Below are 15406 nucleotides of genomic sequence, written 5' to 3'. Positions count from 1 at the left end.
AAATAAAACTAAAATCTTACAAAGATAAGATTCTGCATGGTGATGTATTCCATGCAGTAAAGATAAGCTCACTTATCATGAAAAAGATATAATAAATTATAATTTGTTGTACAACAAATATAATCATTTATGATTACAAAAACAGAAAAAAATAATCGAGACAATCACTAATGATTACATATAAGCAACATATAATCAATACTAAAACATAAATTACATATAAAAATATAACATAACCACTTATGATTAAACACTCAATAACATAATTCACACAAACAAACTTACATAATAAAATCCACCAAAATACATCTGAACTTGTTTTCTATCACCATGTTTTACATCATCATAAAAACAAACATTCTTCATAATATCCATAACATATACAACATAAACAAACTTGTTCTTATAAAATCATCAATAAGAAAATATTCAATCAAAAAAAATTTGACAACCTTCTTTCTATATTCCATTGAGCATCATATGCATGATTACCACGAATCTTTTGATCAACTTTTTGATACTCATATGCATCTTTCAACACATCATCACGTTTTGTATTAATCTCAAAAGTTAAAATTGCTGCTGCATATTTCATTCTCAACTTTTCCATAATTTTTTCTTGAGAACCACCTTCTTTTGGAAGATCACATTTCCATTTAGAACCCTTTTCTCCAATATAACTCTCCATATGTCTCATAGCAAAAACTCCACAATCCACTTTGTTATAAACTGTCCTCCATGGCATTGTCAATCTTACTGGAGTAAGATTTTATCAGCCATTTCATTTGCTTTTACATGATCGATCTCTTTTAGATACTTCAAAAAAGATTTTTTTTTCCTGAAAATCATATATGATTTCAAGTCAGAAAAATATAAGTATAATAATTATAAAACATATCATATATGATTTCAAATTTAAAGAATAGATATCATTTGAAACTTACAAGAGCTTTAAAAACTGCACCATACTTATCATCGAAATCAGCATCATCTGCACCATTATCGATAACCTCAAAAGCATGTTTCTTCAAATTCATAACAATAAGATATATGTGCTTATGTGTAACATCCCAAAATTTAAGGCCAAAAATTTCGTTTTAATTAAGGTATTATATAAAACCATCAGTATAAAAACATTCATATTAATATCTCATGTCAAACCAAAGTGTCAATAATCAAAACATATTATCATAAAACCATATCAGAGTGTAATCCCAAAGATCTCATGTGCGGAAAACATAGTGTGATGCGCTGCGATCAAGCCGACTCCTTTCCTTTGAAACAAAGCACCTGAAACCAAAACTGTAAACCGTAAGCACGAAGCTTAGTGAGTTCCCCCATCATACCACATTCCATACGATCATATAACATACATATATTGTCAGGCATATCTGGGTGCCCGACCTACCCCTTCGGTCCTCTCGACCGGATACTGCCTAGCATATCTAGGTGCTAGCCTCCCCTTTGGTCCTCTCGACCGGATACTGCCTAGCATATATGGGTGCTGGCCTCCCATTTGGTATCTTTCAACCGGTAATCGGGGACTTTTTCACCCCCTAACACTACCACATAAATGCATAGCATAAACACATAAGTCATATACTGCCTAGCATATCTGGGTGCTGGCCTACCCCTTCGGTCCTGTCGACCGGTAAGTGGGGACTATTTCACCCCCTACTACTACCACATAATATCATATCACGTATATCATAATCTGTCTAGCATAGTTGGGTACTAATCTACCCCTTCGGTGCTATCGACCGGTAACCGGGGACTATTTCACCCCTACTACCACTATCACATAATACCATATCATGCTAGCACATAAACATAACAGGTAGTACCAAACATAGACAATTATCACAAAGACAATCATCTAACAACAACTCCTACTGGTGGGCCGGCATTGTGGCCGTAGACCCACCGCTACTGGAAGGTAACTAACCTCGCACTGCTGAAGTCCCGTAGACTTAACCCCACACTGCTGAAGTCCCGCAAACTCGACCCCAGCTGCTGGATGACAGATTTCCGATCTGTCAATATCAAAACATCACCCAATTAATAATTGGGTCCCAATACATAACTAATAGTACATTTTTTGGATAATTACTACATTACCCCAAGCTTGGCTCATTCAATCCCAAGGCCCAATCCATAGGCCCAAAAGTCAACTATGAGTCAAAGCCCATCATATGGCCCAATTTTTCAAATTGGGCCCAAGCCTATACATGGTCTTATTCTAAGGCCCAACATTATATGATCATTAAGGCCCAACTATGGCCCAATTTTCCAAATTGGGCCTAAACCCCTTACATGGGCCTTACCCTAGGCCTATTAAATTATCCAAGCCTAATTGTTTGTTTTTGGATGGCCCATTATTATCTCAATCATCAAAGCCTGATAAAAGGCCCAACTATAAACCTAAGTGGGGGATTAGGTTTTCACATAACATGATGATTAGGGTTAAGTGTCCTACTTAACCCATTAAGGACTTAATCCACTAAGGACTTAATCCATTAAGTCCTATATTGTTTAGATTAGACTTTTCCAATGATTATTATTTAATATTTCAAACTATTAAATAATTCTCATGTGTGTGTCCCGATTAGTTCTCAGAATTAGGGTTTTATGCCCTTAAGGTTTTCCAAACCCAACACTAGCCCATTAGCCCATTGGTTGGGCTTTTAGGTCACTATGGGCCTTATTGGGCCTATTAGGGTCTCTTTGGGTTAACTAGGGTCCATTAGACCCATTAGGGTTTCCTTAAGCCCATTAATCAAATGTTTGGGCTTTTATGTCCATTAAGCTTCTTTGGGCCCATTAGGGTTTATGTCCCTTGTCCAAACACCACAAACGAGTCACCATACAACGAGGCACACCGCCACCTGACACGGCGGCCGGTGGCGGCAGAAGGCGGCAACCACCACCTCACGGTGGTGGTTAGGGTTTCTTTCTCATTATTCCATTTTTTTGTTACAATTTACAATGGAAAACCCAAAAGAAACACACACACACGCACTAACTAACACACACTCTCACACACATACACACACACTATACTCGGAACAGTAGCACAGCCACCCACCTGGTGGCGTTTGGCGGCGGCAGAAGCGGTGGCAACCACCACCTTGAGGTGGTGGCGGTGGGTTTTCCGACCAAGATCGCTCCAATAATCCTCACAATACAACAACTACATGAACACTCGACTACATACCCACGAAATAACGCACACTACTCAGACTTGAAGCAATAGCACTCTCGAATGCATGAGAAACACGATCATGGCAGTCCTTTGGGGCGATAAATGGTGACTGGAGCACACGAGAGTTGCACAGGCGGCATCAGCGAGTCGTGACTGTGTGAAGCACTGAAGATCCGAGAAGAGAGAATGAAACGAGCAACAGTAACATCAGTGACGGAGGAGGGCGTTCGGTCGATCTTCGTCTTCTTCACGGAGGCGAGCAGCGGCAACAGTCTGCTGGAACTCGTCGGATCGGAACAACAAACAAAGGATGTCGGCTGGAGGTTGACGAACGGCGATAGGAAGGATCCGGAATGATGGCGGCGTCGGTGAGGGGGCATAAGCGTGGAGAGAAGCGGCGGCTGCTTCATAAGCGAATAGGGTTAGGGATGAGTTATGGTTTTTGCAATGAAACTGTGAGATAAAGAGGTTACCGGGTATATCCCGTTTTCCTCTAAACTTTAATCCCAATGTCCATCTTCAGCCCCTCCTCACATTTTTATTTTCAAATTTAATCCGATATTCACCATTTGAACCCTGCTTCCGTAATTCCTTTCAAATTTGATCCCTAATTTACCAAACAACCCCTTGACCTTTAGAACCTCTTCAAATGATGTCCTAAAAGTTACCATTTAGTCTTTTCCATTTATAAATACTTAAAAATAATTTCGAACTTACACTTTTAACCCCCAAGTTCTAAAATCGTGACCATTAGCTCTTCGAAACCATCCGTCGATATATAATTATTGAATTTAGAGCTACTATATATTCGTTAATTTATTTATTTATTTATTAAATAAACAGGGTGTTACATTATGTCTCAAAACCGGGAAAAATACCTTAAATCAACATGTATAATATTATAAATAAAATATTCATATATATATATATATATATATATATATATATATATATATATATAAATGTATAAAAAAAATAAATATACCATGTCAACATCCTTCAAAACCTTCAAGTCTCTATCACCAGATGTGATAACCCAAGTTGTGCCGTTACATTTCCCCGTTACCGTTAACGAAATATTCCACTGTATAAAAGTTCCGTTAATTAGAGGGCGTCAATTTAATAAACATTCCATTTGTTTACATTTAACATGTCGTTAAGTCGTCATAAAAAGAAATAAAAACACATAACACTCATTTCCATTTATTGGAAAAAGTTAGTTTTTATTATTACGACCACTAAATCGGGTGCGACCAAAAGCACCGTTTAACGGCAGTATTGGGTAGAATTCCAATGAGCCCCGACTCAAAACCCTATATAAGGGTGAGTGGAGTCCATTGGAGACTTTTTACACTCCCCAAACCTCCTCTCTCTACAACTCAATTTCGAGCCAAAAATCGTCCGTTTCGAGCCTCAAACGAGTAGGTAAACTATCCTAACTCGTTGTATGACTTATCTAGCCTGCAATTTTGAGTTTAAAACATAAAATAGGGACATAATCATGTGTTTACGGCACAAGAACACTCTTGGACCATAAACACCAATTATTGGGGTTTTTAAGCCCCAAAACCCCTCCAAATTGCCCCTAAGGCTTAGATATGATTTTTAGGCATGCATATTCGGACTTAGAACACCTTGAAACGAGTTTTTGAAGAGTAAACATGAGTTTACTGCCAAAGAACATGCTTGGGACGTAAACTCCTCTTCATGGGGAGTAAACTCATTTTTGTGTGTTAAAAATGCCCTTAAACACACCAATGGCCTTGGATTAAATTCTAGAAACGACCAACAACAAGCTAGGGACCTTAAATGCAATTAAAACAACTCCATAAGGAGTTTACGGCCGTAAACCCCTCATGGAAGGGTACCTGGGCCGTAAACTCCCACAAAGGGGTTATTTGGTGCCCTAAACTCTCCATTTGACTTGGAAAAATACATAGGATTTATTCTCTATCATTTAAGCACTTAAAACACCCAAGGAATATGTCCTTAGGAGTTTACGGCCGTAAAATCCCTTGGTTAGGGGCGTAAACTCCAAGTTGGTCCATATAGGTGCTTTAAACCCCTTCGCACATTTGATATCTAAGTCTAGCAAAATTCCACAATTGAAATGAGGCCTTTAAGCATCCTAGAACACCCTCACCATGAGTTTACGGCCGTAAACTCATGGGGAGTGTCCCATGGTCCTAAACATCTTATGGTGAGTTTACTCTTGGAGAGTAAACTCCATTCCCTAGCCATACACACCCTTAGACGTTACCGGGACACCCAAACACTTATCTAAAGTGTTTTCCGCTCCTTTGAGTGCGTATACTTGTTTAATTAGTATTAAATATACTAATTGTATGTGAACATATGTTATCATATGTTAAATAGGTCATTGAGTGTGTTCGAGTCCTTGCGTGACACCGAACGCCCAAACGACACCTTCGTCGGACCTACTTACACCAGGTGAGTTCATACCCCTGAATGAACCTTTCAATGTTTTTACATGTTTTATAGGGGGGATACAAGTTAAACATGTCAGTTATCATATCAATCACATGTGATTGATAACCCGCATGCACAAGATTTTACCACACTTTACACTGTTTTACCGAGTAGGATACTATGATGACTTTCAATAAGGTTTTCAAACTGTTTCAAACTCTTACTTATACTGTTTTATTCAAAATCATTTCAAACTGGTTTATAAAGGTTCCAAATATTTCTAAAGGCTTTCACACTTATTTTATCAAAGAATACAAAATGCGATTTTCCTAAGTATAAAGGTTTTTCCAAGGTTTTCATGTATACTTTTACTTGTTAGTTACTGCCGCTTCGTTTTCATGTAATTTAAACTCCTACTCGATAACGCTTTCACTTCGTGATGCGTTCATACCTGTATCGTCTCTATTTCACTTATACTTGTAGTCGCTTATACCTGGTAGACGCTTTCACTTCACTTATTGTCGTCTCTACTTCGTAATACACTTATTCTTGGTACACTTATACTTCATGATTCGATTATCCCACTCTGTACACTTATACTTCACGACTCGGATATTTCACTGTACACTTATACTTCACAAGTCGGTTATTCCACACTGTACACTTATACTTCACGATATGATTCCACTTGATACACACTCAAGCGTAGTTAGATGTATGTCTGTGCTTGTATAGATGCATATAAATAATGATTGAAGGACTTAGGAAGGCTTGTCCGCCCTATTTCCTTTCTTCGTTGAGAAGTGGTCTGGTGGGATCGGATGTCCATCCGAAGGTCGTTGATTCATTAGTTATATATTATGTACACAAGCATAGACATACGGGTTTACTTCAGTCGATTCAGTTAAGAGTCTCTACCTCTAGTTCAACACTTACATTAGAAACCCACTAGTTGGAAGTCTCTACCCACTATTTGGGATGCATCTTCAGGACACGGCCTTCTCCGTCGTCTAGTTGGTAACCAGAGTCTCCTGTAGGGAGAGCGGACATTGTGTGTATAGATCTATACGGGATTGACAACCCCGCACCCAGACTGCTAGCTACAGTCCCGGCCTACCAAGCCAACGGGTGACAAATGTCACATTTTAGACGCTTGTAGGGCGTCTGGTACTCTAGTCAGTATGGTTACGAGTATCCCGGGTTACCTTATAATTCATTGGCTTTAAGGTAACGGTATTTCGCCAACAATTTACACTGTATGCTGGTAACTCATTTTCAGAGTCACACTGTTTTGACCTTACAAGACGTATCTTTCATTTGATACTGTCTGGGGTCTGTCTTCTTTGTTTTGACCTTACAAGACGTATCTCTCATTTGATGTTGTCTGAGGTCTGTATCCACTGTATTCACAGTATCCACTGTATTCACTGTTTTAGACCTTGCTAGTCATATCTTTCATTTGATATTGTCTGAGGTCTGTATTCACTGTTTTGGACCTTACCAGCTGTACCTTTCATTTGGTACCTTCTGGGGTCTGTGTCTCTATTTGTTAGACTGGACCAGGCGTGTCATTCGTTCGATACTCTCCTGGAGTCTATGATTCCTTTGCCTTAGTCAGCAGTCCTCACTGCTGAGACATATGTTATTTCCCTGTTGTCTCTTGCTTTCTTTAATAATCAAATTCAGTATTTTGATAATGATAGAAATTAAGGGAAAACTACTTTTTACCACATAACACTAATCAGTCTTGGTAGAAGGCTGCTTTATTAAAGAAAATATAGGATTTTCTGGAAAGAACTCTAATACATAGTAAACACTTAAACTACTACTTTTATTAAAGTTGTTTGAATGAAAACGTCACTAAATGCTTATGAACTCACCAACATTTGTAAAAATGCTGATACTCGCTTTTCTAATAACTTGTATTCTCAGGTTAGCATTAGACAGGTACATCCCCGGAGATGTTGATGAAGATAGCTTAGTACCGCGCTGTATTTATTCTACTACTTGTATTACTTTGAATTGTTGTAATGTAACCATGTAAAATTATTACTATTAATGCAATGTCTTGTTGTACTTTGATTACTATAATGCATGTGTTGTGATACTTGACATGACGTCATCCACCCTAGAACGTTTCCGCCGTTCCAGTTTTGGGGTGTGACAGATTGGTATGAGAGCATTGTTTATAGTGAGCTAAGTATATCAATTCATAAAAGATATACAACCTATAAACACAAAGGGATAAAACACTCTGACCAAGAATTATACTTTAAAATATAACCATATTTTACCAAAGTATAATAACATCCAAAACCTAAACACTCGAACAAAAGTATCACAAGAAGAACAAGAATAAAAGTCTTCGGATGTTGAGCATTACCGTCAAACCTGGGCAGTTATGTAATCGTAAGCTGGGATAAATGTAACCTGATCAACTACATTTATCCGAGATGCGATGAACGTGTGCTCGGGAGTGATAGTGGTGTACAACAGGTCTGAAACTTACCAACTAGGATTGCTAGAGCCAAACATAAAGTTAAAATACTATAGGAGTATTTTAGAACACTAAAAGATCCACACTAATCCCAGAATGAAACTCAAAAGATAATAATCAAACAAGAATTAAAATACCATAGGGGTATTTTAGAATCCGTAAACAACCTTGCGTGAATAACTAAAAAGATCCTTATTGATATACCTACAACTACAGAGGGTGTACTCCTAAGGTTATATATAATAAGGATCCCATAGGCTAAGAATGTGTGGTTTCGCTCTATTTCCTTTTCCTCGTTGGGATGTGGTTCTAGAGTAGTATCACATATTCGAAGGCCTATCGGATCTAAGCTATATATGATTTGTATACCCTGTGTAATCGTAGCAGGACTCGATATGGATCATTCAGTGAAATGTTAATAATCTCTTAGGATTCTTTAGACATTTCCATTCTCGCGCGAACCCTGTAGACAACCCTATCCACTTCAGTGCTCGGCAGATAAGTTGATACAGACCCAAAGAACATTCATTGAGAAGATTTCCTGTTCGGAAATAAATGAACTGGGTTGAGACTATTGAATTCACCAGGTGCCTATATTCTTTTAAGGACATCGGTGAGAGATTCGCCTAAACTTCGGAGATTCCCAGTCATCCATCATGAAGTGGTGACACCCAGAGTTGGAATCAGGAGGAAGGCGGAGTAGAAATTCAATATGTCTCACAAGAAAAGAACCCTAGGAAACTACCCGAAGGAAACCAATGCCGATTCCAGTCAAAGGTACGAGGCAGACCGAGGGAGCCAGTACATGGAACCCAGGAATTGTCTTTTCCTCGTGTTCGTCACACTAATAAACCCTTAAAATAATACAATTTAGTGAGTTAGTGGTTACACTACTCACGCTATGTGTTAGGTAAATCGTCGTTTCCCGTTGCCAGATACACGATTAGGGCAGATCCCCGCATCTCTATTTGAGAGAATTTTAGCCATTTGCCCTTGTGAGCCTCTCTTTCCGCAGTTTCGTTCCGAACCGTTCTCAAATCTCTCCAGGCTGGAGAGTGAAACCTTCCCCAGTATAAAGGTAACTTAGTAGGAACGACTCGCATCTTATGGCCTTTCTCCGATACACATACACCCACTTCGATTACCAGGACTACATCATAAGGATGTAGGTCGACACTCAGACGACCAGTAACCAAGGCACGGGAAAAATTTATGCCTAATACGTTCAGGACAGAAATGTCCAGGGTTAACCATCGTCTCTCATTACCTTGTATTCCTTTCCGTGTAGGAAGACCATGCCACCGAAGAAGCGTAACCAATCCACAAGCAAGAAACCTGCCCTCTTATTCGATGAAGCTACGTTCGAAGCTGCAGTCTCAGTAGCCGTAGCAGCTGTCATGGCTCACCTGAATGCTAACACCGCCAATGTTAGCAAGGGACCTGTTGGGATTTCCAATCCGGGCAATGGACAACAGCAACCAACACTTCCATACTCAGCCACCCAAGAACCTCACTCAAACCCACTAAAGAGAAAACTCAAGATTGAAAAGGGAAGTACCTCGGCTCAAGGATCTTCCGAAGGGCAACGAGCTGGGGCAGTCTATACCCCTGTCAATCCTTCCCTCCCGACTCCAAGATGACCGTACCTAGGAGACCTTCCCCACTGCAGCAAGTGCAGCTACCATCATCATGGTGCCTGCCGGGAACTCTATTGTGCTAGGTGCCACATGTTAGGGCATACTGCTCGCGTTTGCAGAACCCCGGTTGAGTTCATTACATCAACCACCAATGTGGCGACCCGTACAGTTTGCCACCTATGTGGTAAAATGGGACACTTCAAGAAGGACTGCCCAACTGAAGGGAAAGACAAAGACACAGAAGGAGCCTGGCACTACTGCTTAGGGAGAAGCGGCAAGGGACTCGTTATATTTTTGTACGTCTCTCGATCTCGGATAACTAAACTAAGAACAATAAAAGACTAATTCAAATGTAAATTATTCCCAGTAAGGCGAAAGTCGCAACGCTGTTATAAAATTTAAAATTCATTAGGTAAAACTATAATGGCTAAACATATACGTTGCGACCATGTATATTTAAGATGGACAGACCTAGAGTGAGCGAATGCCGCCTCATTTCCTGTTCCTCGTTTGGTTGTGGATTTAGGGTGGGGTCGCTCAGTCAACAGTCCTCCCCACCTTAAATATACATGACTAGTATATGTGAGGCGATTATAGGAATGCCTTGTGAGAATCCATTCATGAAAAGGTACTCCACTCAGAAACACTTAGGACTCTCTATAGTTCCGCGTCGACTCTATCGGTCCAGGTATCCGCGGTAGTGATACACAGGACGAAACCCGAGACACCTAGAGCTTGTGTGCCTGTTCGGCACATGACTCTATCGATCTTCACTTTATATCAGGTCGAAGTGTGCCAACTTCGACGACTCTATTGATCATGGTTTGACTTCGTGCAACCATGTGTACATTCTTACTGCTGTGTAAAAAGAACTTTCTCCGTAGCCATGTCGGCGAATAAAGGTTCTTCCGAACCTGAACATAACACAAATAATCAAAGATAATGCGATCCGTCAATCGTCCCTCTTATCTCAAACCTTCCGAAGTACCCATGAGAGGGTACTGCGCCGTTGACCGACCCCTCGTAGTCAGATGAACACCGAAGTGAACGACACTGTAGATACTCCAGAAGACGACAACCATCCGGAGCATACTCAGAAGAATCCCTAGAAAGACCCTTCGCACCTCGCACATCAGGTTCGTGAACCTAGAGAATAGAACTCATGAGGCTGACCACTATAACCAGGTATACTGCTTGCATACATCAAGTATTGGTGGTTAAGCCAAGCATGAGCTCTACCACGAACCTCTTCGCAAGACACTTTCACCCTATTCCATAACATAGGAGCCGGAGTCAAGATAATCACTGCGGGTTAAGCTAGTAAAGTTCCGAGTGATGAGACCCTATACTCACTAGAATTGACCTAGACCGAGAAAACTCAGAACCTCTGGAAGAGTAGTTGCGGTAGATGTTCGCACTACTCAGGCACCTCGTCCACCCAGTTATAGACAAGTGGTGCTTATCATCCTCCACCCTCTCGCAAGGAGGAAATCGTCGTCGCCCGGTAGACGAAGAATCACACTTTCCGAAGTAAACACTAGAATACCGAGAACCACAGGATAACCTTCGCAGCCAAGAATACTTGATCAAAGAACGAAAGTAGTTGCGTTAAGCCTCATGACCCAAATCCCGAAGAGATTATAGACTTGACACTAGCCTTGGTGTTAGTCGAAGGGTTATGTAGGAACATACGCTTTTCGCACTAGAATAAACCAAAGTCTTAGATATTCATTGGACTATTAGGTGTTCCACGAATACCATATCACGCAGAGATAGTAGAACCACCTCCCGAGATAGTCCAACACTCGTCTAGTGAAACCTTACCTCCCCGACCCTCCTGGTTTCCGCATCTCGAGCTTCGATAGTGCTGAATCATTTTGCACATGCTTGAGATAGATACTCTATAGCAAACAGAAAACCATAGGCACGCAACCCACTCGACGATCTAGAAAACCTCTATCAGCCAGTTGACAGAAAACACGAAACCAAAGACCACTCGAGATTCCTAAGAACCAACCTGAAGGACTACACGCACAGTACGAGTGAGAATGTTAGGAACTTTGGAATGGCGATCACGCCGGTGATGATCTTGCCATAGAAGTACACTATGTTCTGAGTACTGAAAAGCTCTACCATTTTGAGAGCTTAGGGCCATATGAGAATCCTCATGGAGACTCGGTCCAACCCTTTTCAGGCCGCTACTACCTTCGGATACCCCCGCAAGACTCACACTCGATCAATCCACTTCTTAGACTTGATATGTGATCTCCCAACATCACTCTTCGTACCTCACTCATCTTGATAGGAACCATTGAGAACCCTGACTTCATAGATACACCAGTCGGAACCCACTAGCTACACTAGACGGAATCCGCATCCCGTATGTGAAGGTCTGTCAGAATGACAAACACAGACTAGAGTTCACTTGGGAATGCGAGGACAACTGTGTAGGAAGTACTCTCTTACCTCTACTTGGCCATTCATGCCTACTTCCTTGCCTAGACCTGAATTTCGGGACGAAATTCCCTCTAACGGGGGGATGATGTGACAACCCAAGTTGTGCCGTTACATTTCCCTGTTACCGTTAACGGAATATTCCACTGTATAAAAGTTCCGTTAATTAGAGGGCGTCAATTTAATAAACATTCCATTTTTTTTAAATTTAACATGCCGTTAAGTCGTGATAAAAGGAAATAAAAACACATAACACTCATTTCCATTTATTGGAAAAAGTTAGTTTTTATTATTACGACTACTAAATCGGGTGCGACCAAAAGCCCCGTTTAACGGTAGTATTGGGTAGAATTCCACTGAGCCCCGACTCAAAACCCTATATAAGGGTGATTGGAGTCCATTGGAGACTTTTTACACTCCCCAAACCTCCTCTCTCTACAACTCAATTTCGAGCCAAAAATCGTCCGTTTCGAGCCTCAAACGAGTAGGTAAACTATCCTAACTCGTTGTATGACTTATCTAGCCTGCAATTTCGAGTTTAAAACATAAAATAGGGACATAATCATGTTTTTACGGCCCAAGAACACTCTTGGACCGTAAACACCAATTATTGGGGTTTTTAAGCCCCAAAACCCCTCCAAATTGCCCCTAAGGCTTAGATATGATTTTTAGGCATGCATATTCGGACTTAGAACACCTTGAAACGAGTTTTTGAAGAGTAAACATGAGTTTACTGCCAAAGAACATGCTTGGGCCGTAAACTCCTCTTCATGGGGAGTAAACTCATTTTTGTGTGTTAAAAATGCCCTTAAACACACCAATGGCCTTGGATTAAATTCTAGAAACGACCAACAACAAGCTAGGGACCTTAAATGCAATTAAAACAACTCCATAAGGATTTTACGGCCGTAAACCCCTCATGGAAGGGTACCTGGGCCGTAAACTCCCACAAAGGGGTTATTTGGTGCCCTAAACTCTCCATTTGACTTGGAAAAATACATAGGATTTATTCTCTATCATTTAAGCACTTAAAACACCCAAGGAATATGTCCTTAGGAGTTTACGGCCGTAAAATCCCTTGGTTAGGGGCGTAAACTCCAAGTTGGTCCATATAGGTGCTTTAAACCCCTTCGCACATTTGATATCTAAGTCTAGCAAAATTCCACAATTGAAATGAGGCCTTTAAGCATCCTAGAACACCCTCACCATGAGTTTACGGCCGTAAACTCATGGGGAGTGTCCCATGGCCGTAAACACCTTATGGTGAGTTTACTCTTGGAGAGTAAACTCCATTCCCTAGCTATACACACCCTTAGACGCTACCCGGGACACCCAAACACTTATCTAAAGTGTTTTCCGCTCCTTTGAGTGCGTATACTTGTTTAATTAGTATTAAATATACTAATTGTATGTGAACATATGTTATCATATGTTAAATAGGTCATTGAGTGTGTTCGAGTCCTTGCGTGACACCGAACGCCCAAACGGCACCTTCGTCGGACCTACTTACACCAGGTGAGTTCATACCCCTGAATGAACCTTTCAATGTTTTTACATGTTTTATAGGGGGGGGGATACAAGTTAAACATGCCAGTTATCATATCAATCACATGTGATTGATAACCCGCATGCACAAGATTTTACCACACTTTACACTGTTTTACCGAGTAGGATACTATGATGACTTTCAATAAGGTTTTCAAACTGTTTCAAACTCTTACTTATACTGTTTTATTCAAAATCATTTCAAACTAGTTTATAAAGGTTCCAAATATTTCTAAAGGCTTTCACACTTATTTTATCAAAGAATACAAAATGCGATTTTCCTAAGTATAAAGGTTTTTCCAAGGTTTTCATGTATACTTTTACTTGTTAGTTACTGCCGCTTCGTTTTCATGTAATTTAAACTCCTACTCGATAACGCTTTCACTTCGTGATGCGTTCATACCTGTATCGTCTCTATTTCACTTATACTTGTAGTCGCTTATACCTGGTAGACGCTTTCACTTCACTTATTGTCGTCTCTACTTCGTAATACACTTATTCTTGGTACACTTATACTTCATGATTCGATTATCCCAATCTGTACACTTATACTTCACGACTCGGATATTTCACTGTACACTTATACTTCACAAGTCGGTTATTCCACACTGTACACTTATACTTCACGATATGATTCCACTTGATACACACTCAAGCGTAGTTAGATGTATGTCTGTGCTTGTATAGATGCATATAAATAATGATTGAAGGACTTAGGAAGGCTTGTCCGCCCTATTTCCTTTCTTCGTTGAGAAGTGGTCTGGTGGGATCGGATGTCCATCCGAAGGTCGTTGATTCATTAGTTATATATTATGTACACAAGCATAGACATACGGGTTTACTTCAGTCGATTCAGTTAAGAGTCTCTACCTCTAGTTCAACACTTACATTAGAAACCCACTAGTTGGAAGTCTCTACCCACTATTTGGGATGCATCTTCAGGACACGGCCTTCTCCGTCGTCTAGTTGGTAACCAGAGTCTCCTGTAGGGAGAGCGGACATTGTGTGTATAGATCTATACGGGATTGACAACCCCGCACCCAGACTGCTAGCTACAGTCCCGGCCTACCAAGCCAACGGGTGACAAATGTCACATTTTAGACGCTTGTAGGGCGTCTGGTACTCTAGTCAGTATGGTTACGAGTATCCCGGGTTACCTTATAATTCATTGGCTTTAAGGTAACGGTATTTCGCCAGCAATTTACACTGTATGCTGGTAACTCATTTTCAGAGTCACACTGTTTTGACCTTACAAGACGTATCTTTCATTTGATACTGTCTGGGGTCTGTCTTCTTTGTTTTGACCTTACAAGACGTATCTCTCATTTGATGCTGTCTGAGGTCTGTATCCACTGTATTCACAGTATCCACTGTATTCACTGTTTTAGACCTTGCTAGTCATATCTTTCATTTGATATTGTCTGAGGTCTGTATTCACTGTTTTGGACCTTACCAGCTGTACCTTTCATTTGGTACCTTCTGGGGTCTGTGTCTCTATTTGTTAGACTGGACCAGGCGTGTCATTCGTTCGATACTCTCTTGGAGTCTATGATTCCTTTGCCTTAGTCAGCAGTCCTCACTGCTGAGACATATGTTATTTCCCTGTTGTCTCTTGCTTTCTTTAATAATCAAATTCAGTAT

The sequence above is a fragment of the Lactuca serriola genome, chromosome 2, assembly GCF_051521515.1.
Source record: "Lactuca serriola cultivar US96UC23 chromosome 2, Lser_US96UC23_V15, whole genome shotgun sequence".
In the NCBI taxonomy this organism is placed as follows: Eukaryota; Viridiplantae; Streptophyta; class Magnoliopsida; order Asterales; family Asteraceae; genus Lactuca; species Lactuca serriola.
This window is presented reverse-complemented; position numbering follows the sequence as displayed.